Raw genomic sequence first — 18,804 nt, forward strand, 5'->3', positions numbered from 1 at the left:
AGAACTACCATTGCCACACGCAGGGCAAGAGAGGAAAAAAATTCTGATAAAATTGCCGCTGCGTTAAATGACTCAACCATACACGCCTGTAATTTTGACATCTGAACAGGTTCTGTACGTTCCAACAGATCCGACAAATCCGGTTCTATTTTATAAAACGAAACTTGCTACTTATAATTTTATGATTTTTAATACTGGAAATAATACTGGTAAATGTTTTATGTGGACTAAGATTGAGGATGAACGTGGGTGCTCAGAAGTAGCGTTTTGCTTGTTGCACCATCTTAGGAGCCTCCCCCAAACATTTAAAAGTGTTCAGTGACACTTGCAGTGGTCAGAACAAAAATCAATTTGTTGCTGCCATGTTTCTGTATCCTGTTTAGGCTTTACCTATTGAAGTAATCGATCAAAAATTTCTTATCTCTGGTCACAGTCAAATGAAATGTGACTCAATGCATGCTAGAATAGAAACCGCGGCCAAAAATATCCCTGTATACTTTCCGCATAAATTGGTAACTATTACAAAGAAAGCAAAACGAAATGCTTCAAAATATGAAGTTTATACAACACCTGACCTTACCGTTATTGATTGGAAGCCCCTTGCAAAACTTATAATTAGACTTCGGCAAATATGCAAATAAAAATGTAGAAAATATGCGCATAAATATGCACGTGTTTACCCGAAAATATGCAAATATTTTACAAAATATGCATACAAATAAATAAAAAAATCGTAAAATAGTAACAATTTTATTTAAAAAAAAAGTGTACATAACTAAATATTTCCTACTATTCATTAAGATTTACATTTATTTTAAGTAACTACATCATTTTTAAGTATGAATAAACTTATTTAGAATTATGGTAACAATAAATGACCAAGTGGTGTTCAAAATTTTCTAACAAAAACTTGTGGCTTCTGTGTGAGTACATATATTTATATATGGAAAAACTTCGTTCAACATCAACTGATGTAACGGGAGCATTTTTCAAACCAACCAAAACATTTGGTTCTAAATTAATTGTTTCCGAAATATTTCCAGCTAGAACACTGACTACTTCAGAAAGAATATGGTAACCTTTATTTTTTTCCATAGTAGCTTCAAATTTTTTTAAAATATCTTTTCCAATATTACCTCTAACGTTCCGACAACATGACGCAAATTCTTTTATTAATGCTGTACTTTCGAACAATGACAGTTTTGGTGATTCTAACTGAGTAATTGTTTTCTGAACAAAACTAAAATTTGATTTTATAAATGAAAGTTCTTGTTGAAGCAAGTTACTCTGAAAAGTTTGTTTAGAATCCAAAAGAGATTGGGAACTTTCATCTGTTAACGTATCAATTATGTTCTTTATTTTAACAAAATGATCTGCATAAAAATTAGCTGCTTCTAACCATGTTCCCCATCGCGTTAAAATAGGTTGTGGTGGAAGAGAAATGTTAGGTAGCATTTCTTTATAAAGTTGAATTCTTATAGGAGATTTAAGAAATACTTTTTTGACACTGGATATCATGGTATTTACAAGAGGAAACTTTTTTCGTATTTCCTCTGCAACTCTGTTTAATCCATGCGCTACACAAGTAACATGCATACTACATAAGCAGTAATTTATTAGAAGGAATAGTTGTCGGAAGAAAAAAAGTTGCCAATGTTTCTTGTATAAAACGCGAAATTGTTAAAGCATTTGTTTTCTCAAGTTGCTGGCATGAAATAAGATGAGATTTTGGTAAGGTATCTTCTTTAAGAACACCAATCAATAAATGAGCAATATACTTTCCTGAGGAATCAGTGGTTTCGTCTACAGATATGTAAAAATAATTATCTGCAATTTCTTCCTTAATATTAATTAACAACCGACGAGTATAGCCCGTTCACATTATTTCTTCTTAGAGACCAATCACTTGGAACATTAAGTTTGCAATATTTTTTTAGAAACGAACTAAAATTTACATTTGCTAATTTTGAAAGCGGTATGTTTGCAGACACTAATGCGTGACACAAGTCTTCATTAAAAGTTTCTTGCTCATCTAATTTTTTTGAAGTAGATTGGAAACATTTAGCCATTGAAGTTTGATGTTTTCCTCCTATTTTTCCTTTTTTTGCAATGTGTGAAGCAGTTCTCACATGTTGGTCTATCTGAAATTTCTTCTCACATGCTATCTATAAATAAAAATAAAAACCTTTATTTTAACCCAACCTTTAAAATATAAAAACATACAAGGTGTTTTTGGTTAATCAAATAACTGGTTTGGAAAAAAAAACACTCGCTAAGTGTTTTAAATGCAGTATTAATCCACAAATTAGTTTTTGTTACTAACCATTAGTACATCATATAACTTATTTTAAAATTCAACAAAAGTTTTTTTTTTGTTAATTCAATTACAATAAAAATAATTGTGTTTTAGAATAGCTGACTTCATAAAAAAAAGTAAAGGTGAAAAATTTTTCTAAATACACACCATTGTATTGTACCATGGACAATTTTTTCTTACTAAAGGAAGCTATTTTTCATTTAAAAACAACCTACGAGTACTAAATTTCAAGTAAATACGTTTATTGGTTTTAAAGTTATTGTTGTTATTAACTAAAAGAATTTAATTTTTTTTAATTTTAACACCCTGTATCTCGAAAAGTAAATAAGTTTGACCCCTCATTAACTATATCGTTTTGTTCAATTTTTCGAGAAGTATCTACAGTCAAACGTTGTAAGTGTCATTTGGAAACACCCTGTATGTATGAAATATTAGATATTTAATAGAAAATATTAGATACTTACAATTTTGCCACAGACTGAACAGTAGATTTTTCCCATATCCATAGACAGCTGTTTATAAGGTTTAATCCAAGTTGAAGCACTGGTTGTTTTAGACATTATAAAATCACAATCTTCCTTTTTGTTACGCACAACGAGTGTTTACGCTTTGAATATCAAAACAAAAATGATTTACAAATCTGAGCATCGAATTAGAAATGTTTAGGTACCTAATTCAATAAACTGGGAGATTTTGGAAAATCCCTAAATTAGGAACAAAACTATTAGCCGTTTACCTGCTGTTAAGATACAATAAATTGTAGATAGATTTGGGGATTAGATCATAAAATGCAAACGAGCGAACCCTTAGCGATTATCCAATAACTGAATGCCTCAGTGACCGAGACTTTCTAAGAATGTTGAGGGCTACTTAAATTGATCTTCTTTGAAATTGTAAATGTTTTGTACCTGTACAGATTACGTACTTAGATCATTTCTTGATTAAAATGACTACAAAATTTTATACAAGAATTGAAATAAATTGGTATGTTTAAAAATTTTCAAATACAGTATAAAAATCTGAACTTTTATGCACTTTATGCAAACTTTTATACAAATATGCCAAAATATGAAATATTTGCATAAAATATGCACAATATGCAAAATATGCAATATGCATATTTGCCGAAGTCTACTTATAATGGTTAATCAAAACGAAGCTGAAGATGGAACTGTTATTAATTGGCGTGACATTAAGTGGATTCGTTATGAAAAAGGTAATTATTTTGTGATGCACGTTAAAACCTATTTAGATAAAGAAGTATTTCAAAAAATATTGATTGTTCCCCGTAGGGGTCGAAGAGTTACGTCCACCATGGAAAATTGTTTAAAGCCTTTGTTTGAAGAAAAAAGAAAACTATCGGCTGCAAAATATCAAAGAAATCAGTAGTGCCTCAAATTTTCCCGACGATTACAGAGACTTTTATAGAGACTTAATTGGAGATCCAAATATTGAGGACGAGACGGTATTGCCCGATATAAATGACGAGGAAGAGCAAGATTTTTTTGAAATATTTATTTTACAAGAAGTTTACACCGTTGTTTATTTATTACTTATTTTTATAAATTTTACTGTAGTTGTAATATTGTAGATAACCAGTATTCATTTGTTAATTTAAAATAAAGTTAAGTTCCAAATGTAGCTACGTGTATTTTATTACGAAAAACCCTCCCCAGACGAATAATTTAAAGAACTATTTATTATTCTTATATCTAAAGTGTTTGTCAGTATTACTACCTAATATTTTATAGAGAAACAATAATTCGATTTGAAAGACCTGACTTGATTGACAGGGTTAAACTTAAAATTTCATTTAATCGAAAACGACGATTTTGTAGTTAGCCACTTTTGGAACCAGGCCATCGATATGTGTCCGGTATATCTGATATGTCGCATTCTAACATGCCGTGGTGACACGTGTTAAAAATGTGTTCTTAGATTAAAAGTGCTCCACTTAAATTCCAATCTTTGATCTAAACTACGAAAAACTACGATATACGCTGTTTGTGATGAGTAAAATAAACATTTTCAAATTTTGTTTATTAATTTCAAGTTACACTCAAAGTATAATATTGTTTTCCCAGTTTGAAATTTTAAAACGCAATAAGTGGATATTAGGAACTGTATAAGTTAGTAAGATATACAGGGTTGAATAAAAGTTATTGCATTCTAAATAAAATTAAAGTATTTTGAAATATGGGAATTAAACTTTATAGATTTTTTAACCGTTACAAGGTTACAGAAGAAGATATCGATACTTATAATCTTTCTGCATTGAACGCTCTTCTATAAAAACCGTTGTAATTTTCAGCCATAAAAACTGTGCTGTCATGCATTTCCAAATCGAGTCTAATAATTTCATAGGATCTATTTTTTTCAAAAGTCATTTTAAAAATAGTTTTTAACCATATTTTAACAAAATTAAATACACCTGGTCGCTATTGTTTGTAACGAAACCTTAAATAGAACTACCAATATTGGAACAGGATAAAATGAAATAATTATCGTGGCAAATAAGGTATTTAGAAGCGGTTTTATAATAGATAGAATTTGAATTAGTCATAAATTTGGTCCGTAGAAAATTCCCCAGACCGATATAATGATATCAAGGGGATTTTACAAGGGTGTTGTTAACAGGAAAATTGGTGTAATTACCTGTATTGCAAATTTTCCGTATTTGAATTTCAAATGTGCTTTGTATCGATCCCAAACCAGTAGCCCTAACTACCGCGGTCGACTTTGAAAATATAAATTAAACGATAGGAAAAAACACGTTGGTTTACAGGAAAGTAATTTGTATAATAAAGCATAAAAATATAGATGAAAGCATTTATTACTTTACTTACGCGTTATATTTTATACAGATAAAGTATAAACTTCAGTAAGTCTAAACAGTCATTGGTAAATATATACGGTTATTTCGTATATTAGTTAAGCCGCGAATCGTACCGAAATATAGAAACGATAACAATTTTATATATGTGTTTAAATAATAATTAAACAACAGACAACCAATATTAAATAGAAAATATTAACACAGGAATTGGAGGAACGTGATACAAACTGTCTTTATATTTACTAATAAAAAAGACGCTGTTTAAGACGTAACTGTATTAAATTTTCAACCGGAAGTGATCATAAAATAATAAGAGCAAAGATAATCTTGAGTGCAAGGAAAGAGAGAAGAAATATGGTAACAAATACTAAAATTGTCACATTAACTGCGATTACTAACACAAGGGATAGTAAGAAATAAAGAGTAACATATACAAAGAAGTGCAAGATGAAACCAATATTAAACAGCTTAACGAAATAGTGGTGGACGCGTTAAAGAAGGTGCAGAAGTGTTAATCCAAGCAAATAAGGAAAAATGAAAAACTTACAGAAGACACAAAAAACCTAGTGCAAAAAAGAATGGAAATGAAAAATAAGCACAGAACGCATATTGCAGAGCTTAGGAATTTAAACAAAACCATTTCAAAAGGAGTTAAGAAAGGCATAAGGAACTTTAACACTAACAAAACAGCTAATACCGTACAACAAAACAAAAGCCTAACAGATCTAAAACGAAAGTTAAAAACGGGAACAACAAATATTTATAAGTTAAAAACTAAACCAGGACATGCCATAAATGAACAACAAGAAATCCTTAAAATCATCGAGTAGTACTATAAAACATTATATAGTCGAGATGCTCATATTCCAGAGGTAGAAATCCCAGCAATACAAAATCAAGGATCAGAGGAACTTCCAGATATAACGAGGGTAATATGAAATTCAATCATCGTTAAAAGGTATGAAGAACAACAAAACACATATAGAAAATGATATTGTAAGTGAAATGATAAAACTAGGAATGTGTCATAAAAGCTTTAACACCTTTTTATAAAGCCTGCCTCTTTCAAAGAATTGCACCAGAAAAGTATCAATCAGTGAGTTCGGCTCTAGCAGTCGGACGATACGGACGCGAGTCAGCGAAGTGTGCTTAGGTGGGGACAACTGACCTGTTGCCAACGGAGCTTCTCAGCTCCCGGTGTGTAAGACACCGTGCGTGACACAGGCACTTGTTTTTCAAATAAGCGAAGAGTGGATGCGAGGCTGTCATTAAGTTAAACCTCGAGGGGTTGCCTTTATGGGCTCCTCGTAGGAGGCTTTTGATAGCTTCGTGTTTACGAAAAATTCAGGTTCATCTCAGTGGGTCGACAGGGATGACACTGTAAGGCTTAGTAATTTGTATTCTAAGTCGGACAGAAACGGCCCCTGCCTCTGAGGTGAGAGAAACTTCAAGAGGATCCCTCCCTGAGAAATCAGGGAGTGAACTACCGTGAGGTTGCTGGGACGACATCCAGGAAAACCGTCAGGCAGCGGCTTGGCGGAGAGAAAAAAACAGAGTCGTCTGAGTAATAAACTCCAATTTTAGTTTTGAACACTTATGTTCACTGCCTTACGGCAAGATGAGTGAAATTCCCCCCCAAAAAAGTGATGTCACGCAGGTGACATCACAAGAAAAAGAAGATGGTGACTATCCCGAGTCACTCACCCCTACGGTTGCTTCAGCGATTAAGCTATATAACAACTTCACATCTAAATTATCCCCTGAATCCGAGTTAATCGAAGATACCTCCGATGATGAATCGTTCGTCCCGAACGAAGATGAAGCATACAGCGAGGTGGAAACAGACGATAGCGTCTCAACCACCATGGACGCCCAGTCGGACGAACCCCAGAACGTCCAGTCGGACGAACCCCAGAACGTCCAGTCGGACGACCACCTGAACGTCCAGTCGGACGACCACCTGAACGCCCAGACGGACGCAACATTAAGCGCCGAAGCCCCGCCCCCACTAGATGAAAGTAACATCGAAATGAAAGCCCCCACGGTGGACATCATCTCCATCGTCTACGATGCCGAGCCGGAGGTAGGCAAAAAACAAAAAAGGCAAAGGCCAACTGCAGAACTCTCTGATGAAGAAGAAGTGTCCAAAAAATCAAAGGATAAAGACGAAAGCGGTCTTTACAAATCGGTAGACCTGTTAACAGAGCAGATAAGACAACTGCAGAAAGAGAGTCGCCAGCGCGAAAAACAGGCGCAGGCCCAAATCCAGGATCTCCTAACTCAGATGACTGAGTTAAGGAAGGAGAATCAAGAGAAGGACAAAGAAATTAAGAAACTGATCGGCCATATAATGGCCCTGACCGAGCGAAATGAAAAGCTGGTACAGGAAGAAAAAGAAAGGGATAAGGCCTTGTGGGAAACTCACAAGCCTAGAGAAGAAACTCCACGCAAGATGGAAAAAGCCACTCCTTCCACGTCTGGAGGCGCAGTAAAGCCAAAAGAACAAAAAGAAACGGAGAAAAACGATGCAGGATGGACAAAAGTCCAAAAAAAAGAAAAAGCAAAAAAAGGCACCGTTACTGATAAACCAACAAACAGTAACGAGAAACCTAAAAAATCTTTGAGTGTTGTTGAAAAACAAACTCAAAAGATCCAAGAAAGGAACGACGAAGCGCTCACTAAAGCCGCTAAAGACACCCAGAAAAGAAGTGAGCAAAGAAAAGCCCAGAAAAACTTGGAGACACAAAAAGAAACCCAAGTTGATAAAGAAATCAACGATGCCCCTCAGATACCTGCAGAGGTTAACGTCAGAAGACCTAAACCTCCTGCGATCATCCTAAAGACGGTCGCAGAACATCAAGCGATCCTGCAAAAAGCGGCTAAAAAAGGTATATACTCCGACAATAAATTTGCCAGATCCGGCAGATCAATAGTAATTAACACTAAAACCAGGGAAGACTACCTAGGAGTAGTTAAAATACTAGAAGAACATACACCGAAGGTAGAGTATATTGCCTACCCAATAGACAGTGAGAAACTAAAGAGGGTGATACTAAAAGGGCTATCTGCAAGCACAAGTACAGAATTAATTCTAAATGAATTAAGACAAAAAGATGTTGACGCAACAAGAGTCAGCAACATGTTCTCAAAAAAAGAAGGTAAACAAATACTGCCTTTCTTCATGATCACCCTCAAGGAGGATGACGTACAGAAAATACGAAAAGTTACAAACTTGTGCTATATGAGGGTTCGTTTCGAAGACGAACTTAAAATAACGAAGGACACCCTACAGTGTTTTAACTGCCAGGGATATTACCACAGTTCTAAGGCTTGCCACTGCGACTCCAGATGTGTGAAGTGTGGAGAAAATCATCTCAGCAACGACTGCGAGAAGAGTAAAGAAACAGCTCCAAAATGTGCCAACTGCGATCAAGCGCACACGGCTAACTACAGAGGTTGCTCAAAAGCTCCTAAAAAGAAGACCCCTCCCCCCGTAAAACCGGCGAGCAGGCCACTAAAACCAGCAACGACATCCACGAGCTTTAGCTACGCTCAAGCAGCTAAAACAACCCCAGAAGAAGCAGCTCCCACAATGAATGACGCCGCCACTCTTATTGCCACATTCCACACGGAATATAACAAAAAAATGATGGAGATGATGTCCATGATGGACAGAGCTACAAAGATGATGACTACATTCGGAGAAATAAATCGACAATGCTAGCGAACCGTACGGAGGATCTACGCATAGGGTCCTGGAATTCCGGTGGAATTTTCAAAAAACTCAACCTTTTGGATGAGATGATCAACAGATTAGAGCTCGATATCGTAGCCCTTCAAGAAACCAAATTAGTGGAAAGGAAGAAAACCAAATTCCCAGGCTACGATATCTATAGAACTGACCATAGAGCGATATCAGGAGGAACAGCCATACTAGTTAAAAAAGGCTTAGAACATGAACACATACCAACACCAGTTGGACTGGTGACAATGGAAGCCACGCTAGTCAGATTAAAGGCCAACAACGAAACACTAAAAATAGTGTCAGCTTATGTCAGACCTAACGATTTGATATTCGATGAAGACTTGAGCCTAATCCTCGATACAGAAGAGCCCACAGTGATTATAGGAGACCTTAATGCGAGATCTCCCCTATGGTTCGACAGAGCAACCAATAACAACGGGAGACGACTTTGCGGCCATCTCGAAAACAGACCAAACACCTACGTGATCGGACCAACAGGACCGACCTGTTTTCACGGACAACTCCCAACACATCTAGACATTGCAATCCTACACAACGTGGGTCAACAACACGAGATACAATCTCTAAATGAAGGCGATTCAACGCACAATCTAATCGTCCTGACCCTGGGTGCAATAGAACTAAACTATTTGCAGCCCCACCAAAAGAAGATTACAAACTGGTCAAACTTCAGAAGGGTTTTTAGCGAAAACATCGGTAACATCCCAACAATAAACAACATCACAGAACTAGAAGACAGTGTAACTAAATTAGAAACAACCATAAATAATGCTATCGATGCCAGCTCAAAAATCGAAAACACTACCAGACAAAAAGGAAGATTCGGAGATATTAGTCTCGAACTACAAAACCTAATAAAGGAAAAAAATAGAAAAAGAAGAAGAGCCTACCGTACTAGAACTCTAGAAGATAAAAGGATTGCAAATGAGCTAGACAGGGAAGTTAAAAGACAACTACGAGAACATAGAAGCGAAAACTGGGACAACTATATCCAAGAATTAGACCCAAACAAATCCGCCTTCTGGAAACTATCGAAAATACTCCGACAGGACAAGAAACCCATACCTCCCTTACACGGAGAAAACGGGATTGTTCATACGGAGAGAGATAAAGCTGAAGTCCTAAAGGACGAACTAGAAAGAGCATGCAGAAACAACGAAAATCCCAATGAAGACATAGACTTCGAAGAAGAGGTAGAAAGAACAGCTAGAAGATTAAAGAGAAGAAAGGGTAGAATAGGAATAACTCATACATCTCCTGATGAAATTAAAGAGCTAATTAAACTCTCTAATGCCAAAAAAGCCCCAGGACCTGACAACATCACAAACAGGGCACTCAAAAACCTACCCAACAAAGCTATTGTCTACATAACGAACATAGTAAACAACATGCTTAAATTAAGATATTTCCCAGACAGATGGAAGGAGGCACATATAATTATGATCAAAAAACCAGGGAAAGATGGCACTTTTCCGCAAAATTATAGACCTATCAGCTTATTATCATCAATAAGCAAGATAGCGGAAAGAGTTATACTAAAAAGACTCAATGAAGAATCGGAAGCATTAGGCACCATACCAGAAGCGCAATTTGGATTCAGAAGCGAACATTCATGCGAACTACAAGTTCTACGTTTCACAGAATTCACAACTAAAGGATATAACGAAAAAATGTACACGGAAACAGCATTTCTGGACGTCAGTAAAGCATTTGACAGGGTCTGGCATGATGGACTCATCTATAAAATGAACACCATGGGATACAGCGAGGCGATGACATGCCTCCTTGGATCATACCTAGCCAACAGAAGGTTCAGAGTTCGGACAGGGGCAACCCTGTCCGAGGTCGGGACCCTGGAGGCAGGTGTGCCTCAGGGAGCTGTTTTGTCGCCTTACTTGTACACCATCTATACGGCCGACACTCCAAAAGAACCAGGATCCCTGTTAAGTCTTTACGCTGACGATACGGCAATAGCTGTTAGCTGGAGAAATCCAAATCATGCAGCTAATCATCTGCAGAGAGCACTCAACAGATTCGTTAGATGGTGCATCAAATGGAAAATAGCCATAAACCCAGACAAAACACAGGCTGTAATGTTTAGTCACAGAAAAAGTGTACCGAATCAAGAACTAACAATTGGAAACACCCCAGTACAATGGACAAATGAGGCCAAATACCTAGGAGTGTTACTCGATAAAAAGCTTACATTTACGCAGCACATAAACCAGCAAACGTATAGAGCCAAAGCGCTGAAAAGTCAGCTCTCATCGCTAATTGGCAGAAGAAGCAAACTAAGGTTCAAAACCAAAATTAGGATGGCGAATAGCATTATCCTACCAGTCCTCTCGTATGCCTCCGCTGCGTGGGGACACACCTGTAAAACTAACAGGAAGAAAATACAAACAGCGCAAAATCAATTAATAAGAGACGCCCTGAATCTGCCAAGATATGTACCTCTGAGAAATTTATACAGAGACTCAGGACAAACGAGGATCCTACACACAATGGACAAAAAGGCATACGAACTTTTCAATGGACTAAATAACCACCCAAGCAGCATGTTGAGAGAGCTGACAAACTACAACGCAAACACCAGGACGGTACACAGAAGACCTAAACAGCAAATAGCCGGATATAGGGTCCCAAACCAATAAATGAAGAATGAGATGGTCGCAAAGACGTCTAAATAAAAGAATGCAGTCATCAGAAAACAACCACCCAAAAAAATCCTTCTCTTTTAGGACTCTGGCGAGAGGATACAGGTGCCAAGGCACTTAGTTAAGGACACTATACACCGGGGTGTGTGGAGGCCGTATACACCCTGCAATGCACACCCCAACCCACCCACACAATTTAGCATGTAAGAAATAAAAGTGTAAGAATTGTGCCGGCATTTTAAAGTCCCAACGCCAAGGAAGACCCCAAACAAAAAAAAAAAAAAAATCGGTTGTTTTCTCTTAAATTCAGTTAGTTTTTAATCAATTTTAATCATTAAACGTTTTAACGTAAAGTCACTTTAATTTCTCCATATAGAAGACCCTTCAGGCCTTCTATATACCGCTGATGCGGAATAGGCCCTTAAGGCGGATCGAGTGATACTGATCCTCTCGCGACACCCGAGCACTGAGGTCATGTGCGGCAAACATGGGCTCAGTGGCCGGACCCACATCGGACACCCAGCCGGCGAGGAGAACAAAATTTATTTTTGCCAAATCGGCGGCTGAGTGATCGAGCACACACTCTTTCCGAACATGAAGTCGACAGCTCAGGCTGTCGACTCCATGGACGGAACACACGCTACTTTTTCTTTTTTTTTGTTTTAGGGACTCAAGTCCCGAAGTGCAGTTAGAGTAAAATCTATAGAATCAGTAAAGTAATTAGGGAGAAAAGCCTAGATGTGGCTACCCCTACAGTTAGGTGGCATAACCACAATAATTAAAAACGGGAGTTGTCTCATTACCCAAGGCAACTCTAGTAACTTTCAAGATCATAAGCCTCCTCACGTATGTCACACGATGAGGAGGGGTGGTGGAAAAACCTGGGGGTCAGATAGGTATCACTTCGACTAGCGAAGTGTGACCGGTTTGATCTTCGGACATGTGGATCCCATGCTTAGTATGGTATACACATGTTCCTAGAGGTTGGGTTGATCGCTTAGCGTGATTGTGTGTGTGTGTGTATTGCACCAGAAAATGGAATAGTAACAATATGATAAAATTGTATAACAAAGGAGGTAAAAACAGAACTTGGAAACTGTAGAACTAACACCTTGTTATATCATTTATATAAGCTCTTTCCTGTTTCCTATTTACCTGAGAATTACACTGTCTAGCTATGGAGACCTAGACAAAGAAGTGAGAGATCAAGTACAAAAAGCAAATAGACTGGCAGGATGTCTTAATAACACTATAATGCGAAACAGACACATTGACATTGAGATTAAGTAAAAAATTTATAAAGCCAGTGTAAGACCAACAGCCACAACGTAAAGGTTACTGGTAACGGCAGAGATGAGAGTACTGAGAAGAATTACAGGAAATACGCTGAGAGATCGAAAGAGAAGTGAAGACATTAGAAGAAAATGTAACGTACAGTGTATAAATGAATGGACAAAAAATAGAAAAAAGAATGGAATAACTACATAAGCAGAATAGAGGAGACCCGTGTATAAGTCACCAATCGACAGAAGGAGTATCGGACGACCGTGCAAAAGTTGGAGTGACAACCTTCCATAGAGGTATTAATCCGCTAATGAACAAGCAGAATTGCTTATAAAAAGGAAGAAGAAGAAGAAGATATAAGCTCTTTATGAGAATAATTACTAACAGACTGGGACCTAAGCTAGATTTTCACCAATCACTAGATCAAGCCGGATTTAGGAGAGGCTTTGGAATGAATGATCACCCTCGAGTCATAAAATCCTTGATAGAGAAAGTTATAGAATACAATAAGCCATTGATATTAATATTTGTAGACTTTGAGAAACATTTGACTCTGTCCAGCATACTTCCATGTTAAGAGCTCTTACAGAGTGCAGTATTGATCATGTGTATACAGCTCCCCTTCAAGATGCTCCAGGTGATACAGGGTGCTCCAAACCTCCGACTTTCTTTGATTACTGCTAAGCTATGGAGTATATAGTATTTTTTATATAAAAATGCGTGCATGTCATTCAAGATTTACGACGTCAGAACCCCACAGCGTTGCCAAAACATCAGAATAGTTAGTAAGTGAGGAATTTTTAAAATGTCAACTATTTGTCAAACTATTATATAATAGTAAATACACTTAGTTTTAAGACTACTGCAACACACTAAAATGTATAAGAAAATATTTTATTATAATATTAAATATTCTCAATTTTAAACTTACCTCTATTTAGAGCATTAATAGTAAAAACGTCCCGCCCTTATTTCTTGTTCAAAATAATCTATCTTATATGAAAGCTTATCAGCTTTCTATATCTTTCTTATCAATAATTAGTTTTTAAACCTATTAATCTAAATTTAATATGTATTTATAAATACAATTTATTAATATATAATATATTATGATCAAATTGTGTAAGAAATCAAAACATAAACAAACTTCTTATTTTAAAAAAGCAGCAACACTTTAAACAATTTTGCCACACGCTGAACTGTCAAAAAATTTGAAGTATTCCAGTATCAGTTGCGTACAATTGTTTAATATATTTTATTAAAATTATTATTTTGTGGAATATTAGACTTAAAGATTTATTTCATAAAATGTTTTTGGTTATTTAATCAATATAATTTTAAAATTCCCAATATAATGATGATTACATTTTTCTGATTATTATACCATGTTGACGCCTATGAAATATCGAGCAGTTCCGTATGAGTTTCGTATTATTAGCTGTGTTAGGAAAATTTTAACTCTAAGGTTGACGTTCTGGAAATTTTAAATATAAGTGACGTCACTTTATATAAATTGTGACGTGCACGCAATTTTATATGAAATATGCTATATAAAAAATGTTTAAAAAAAACTTATTTTTAAAATATTTACACTTTTATTGAGAAAAATGGTAATATTTAAAGGGCATTGATATACATCAATGGAGGAAAAAATTGTATTATGGAAATTCTAAAATCGAACAAGATTGGCTGATTTGTAGGTTTCTAGCTGTAGGAGAACTGTCCAGAAAACAAGGTAGAAAAAGTCTCGGCAAATCTCTATTAGTTACATAGTAAGTTGGAAAATATTAAATTTTTTTAGCAGCTAAAAGTAAGGGATTTTTTTTAGATATCTTATAAAAACAGCCACAAAACAGTATGTTTCCGATTTTTTCTTTCGGCATTTAAGCTTTCAAGAAAAACTTAGGAATACCCTTAAAGAGAAACAAATTCTGCTAATAAAATGATTCTGCAGACTGAGAAAAAAATTCATAAACTGCGAACTAACCAATTCTACAAGTTAATGAAGGAAATACCGGAAAACTGTTGTGGCTTCGATCTACAACAACTCCAACCCTTGCCCAAAACAACTGTTTCGGATGCTTTGTACTTAAGGCAAATAAGTTGTTATAACTTTGGAATTATACCAGTATACCCAAGTGTCGCTAACTTTTTTTCATGTACAGAAGATCAAGCCGGAAGAGGCTGCGTAGCAGTAGCATCTGCACTTCTACATTTTCTAAACTCACTGAAAATCTTACCGGAAATAATGCTAATGCTATTACTTTATTTTGTGATGGATACGGTGGACAAAATAAAAACAAACGCATTATGCATATACTAATGTATTGTTTAGCAAATACTGCCACATCTATAACTATGGTATTTTCTGTAAGAGAACATAGCTTTCTTCCAGCCGAAAAGGCATTTGGAAGGGTCGAAAAGTTATTGAGGATGGAGCTATTTATCAAGACAAAAGAACAACACCATAATAGTAATTTACGTAACAAGTTCCTAAAGTGATATTTTACAAGACGAATAGGAAGTTTCTAGGGCGAGCCGTAGGCGAGTCCTGGAATCCTACGAGTCTCGTAAAATTACTTTTGGATCGTGTTCGTACAATACAATTTTTTATGAACTTTTATTAAACACTTTAAAGTTACTCCCTTGAATTCAACATTAGAAAAATCTACTTATAAATATTAATAACACAATTACAACAATTATTTTCATTGATATTGTTAGGAATATTAACAGAAGTGGCAGTATTGAAATTAGTGTAAGACACGAAAAACTGAGCGAAAACACACGAATCTTAAATAACAAGCGTTGTCATAATAAAGTACAAAGTTGATGTTATTGTCAAAGCCGTTACTTAGCTACCCAAAATCGTCCCGAAAGTGAAAAAATTAGTCCCGAAAGTAGCTACTTTCGGTACAAGTTGTGTAAAGTGATACTTTCGATTTAATAAATCATACCGAAAGTTTTATTTTCGGGACGGCTGCAAAAAAAATTATTAAGAAGTGGGAAAAGTCTATGTTTTGAAGAAAGATTGGAAACTTATGGATATTAAAAGTCTAGAAAAATCCTTTAAAAAAATGACAGGAATAAAAGACATGAAAAGAATAATAATAGAGAAGAGTACTCAAGACTTCACAATTAAGATCCTTGTACGAGGACATCAGAATTATAGAGTAGATATTGACATAAAAGAGAATCAGAATTTGTGCAAGAGAGGAACAAAGCTATTTAACCCTATTCTTCCAGAATTAAAAATTGCTCGCCTATTACCCCCTAAAAAATTTAGAGCATGTTATCCTTATTGAAAACAGAATATGGCGAAAATTAAGATGCAGATACTGATTAAGCATGATACAAAAATTTGTTCAGAAACTCCCAAGATGCAAACTGTCAAGAACACTGTAAGTGGGAACTTGAAGAACCTTGTTTATATATTGACGAAGATCCAGGTTTTCATCTTTAGTTGTATGTTTTTTTTGTTGTTAACGGTCATGTTCACGAAAATAAAAACAAAATCAATCAAAACTCAATATTTACGTTATGGTTGCTTCAAAGGGACAATGACAAAAAATAGTTTCTCAAAATTGGTTAAATTGAACTTAACGACATTTGCGTGAATGCTCTTCAAATATTTCCATGTGCTTAAAGAGGAAGGTCTTTGATTCAATATGTACTCCCAGTTCGAACGTTGAAGCAAAAATATTGACTCTTACCAGAAAAGTAATCAATATAGTTTCAAATAAAATCATTAAAAGGAAAACTGATGTTACGAACGCAGTTAAGAGAATTATAACGCTGAAATGGAACGGTGGGTGCCAACGGGTAACAATATAACTACCTCCGAAAGTTGGTGTAGCTCAGTCTAGCTCACAGTACTCTGTTCAGTAAGGCTATGCTTTTCCTTCCCTGTGTATTTCGTTCCTTAATGGCTGCATCTAATTTTCCGTCCTGAGTGATCTTTACTCCTAGGTATTTGTAGTCATCACATAGTTTGATCTCTTGATTTTCCTCTACGAGAAGGTTATGTTGATCTCCTCCGATACTCATGTACTCAGTTTTTTCCATATTCACTTCCAAACCTCACTCTGTAAACTCTTCTAATAGTTTTCGCATCATGTAACTAAGGTCTTCAGAGTCCTGTGCGATGATAACCTGGTCATCCGCAAAGCACAGAGTGTACAAAGTTAAGTCTATTAGTGGTATGGCCATATTCGTACATTTTTTCTTCCATTTGTTGAGTGCTGCTTCGAGGTATATTTTAAATAATGTTGGGGATATACAGCATCCTTGTCTTAGTCCTTTAGTCACTTTGAATCCCGGTGTTATCAGATTTCCTGTTTTAATTCTTGTTGTTTGTTGGTAGTACAACGTTTTTGCTGCTTTAATCAATTCTATATTTATATTTGTTTTTCCCAATAAAGTTTTTTTTTGCCTCCCATAATTTATCAAGCGGGATACTATCATATGCTTTCCTAAGGTCAACGAACGTCAGACGGACTTCTTGGTCACGAACAACTTTTTTTTCAATTATCTGAGTAATAGAGAAAGTTTAATTGATGATAATGATAATAATTGACAGAATCTTCTTTTTATTGGATGTCATCAATCCAATTTAACTAAAATCCCTAATTTTCGTGCTTGAGATCAATCTTGTACGAGAATACCCGAAGTATCGTTTATAGAACACAACAAATACTTGAGCATGACTTTGACGTAAGTTCGACTTGGCGGAACACGTGCTCAAGCACGAGATTGAGTACCGACTATAAATACGGGCACTATATGTAGACACGATGCTTACCGTAACCAAGGACGGTCTCCAAAAAGGTGGTCGGACGACAACAAGCGCATCCAGCACAACTGGATTCAAGGTGCTCAAGATCGGATGCAATGGAATTATTTACTGGAGGCATTCAGCAGTGGACTTCAAACGGCCAATGATGATACAAATTCAAAAACATTTATTTTCTTCTTTAGCTTTTTTCCAAAATTAAACATTGACCTCTTTTAACTGTATCCTTTCCTGTCTCTCTCTGTCTGCTGTTCTCAGACATGTTTTGCCCGCTATATTTTTTTCTTCATCGTTCATCTCAGTAGGAGTCTTCCTCTTCTCCTTTTCCATATCAATGTCTGCATGTGATGATTTGTTTATTTCATCTTTCGTCTTTTGTTTTTGCAATGTGTCCTGCATATTCCCATCTTAACTTTGTGTTTCTTTCTGTTAAATCAGTTACATTTATTCGTAAATATAACGAGTAATCAAAAAATACACGCTGAAATTATTATTACGACAGTGGCGTAGATTGTTAGGGGGAAAAGAAAGTATCTATCCCTACAACACGCCTCTGGGAACAGCGGAAAAGTATCTTTTAACACTAGTTAAAGTATCCTAACATGTGTATACTTTTTGTCAAGTTTAAACAAAAAATATTGGAAGGTGTTAAAACAATGGGCTAAAATTATTTTAGAATATTTGTAATAAAACACTCTATATTTTGGTAAGGAGGAATATTATTTTTAAATGTTTAGGTTAAATCTTCGTATTTTGTGATAAGGTTTCTCTAGTTACCATATGGACAATTCTTAATAAAACTCCCTGTATATACTATTTGTTTTGTTAGTGTCCAGGTTCGAGCATCGTATGTTATCACTGTTAATGTACATTGATGGAAGAGTCTTTTTCTTATTTTTGATCAAATGAAAAGGCAAATATCAAGCACAGTTTATAAATCAAATCTTCTCAAGTACTTTCGCTTCCTAGAGCATCTTCAGGGGCATCTGAAATAGGCCAAGAAACGTTTTTTTATAAGTGAAGAAAATTAATTTAACTCGAAGTTAAAGGTTGATAAAAGTTTTTATGTGATATAACGTTTTAGACTTACTTCGTCAATTTTGGCCTATCCAACAAACTGTTGAGAATGTTATAAACATATATTTGTACATT

The sequence above is a fragment of the Diabrotica undecimpunctata genome, chromosome 1, assembly GCF_040954645.1.
Source record: "Diabrotica undecimpunctata isolate CICGRU chromosome 1, icDiaUnde3, whole genome shotgun sequence".
Lineage (NCBI taxonomy): Eukaryota > Metazoa > Arthropoda > Insecta > Coleoptera > Chrysomelidae > Diabrotica > Diabrotica undecimpunctata.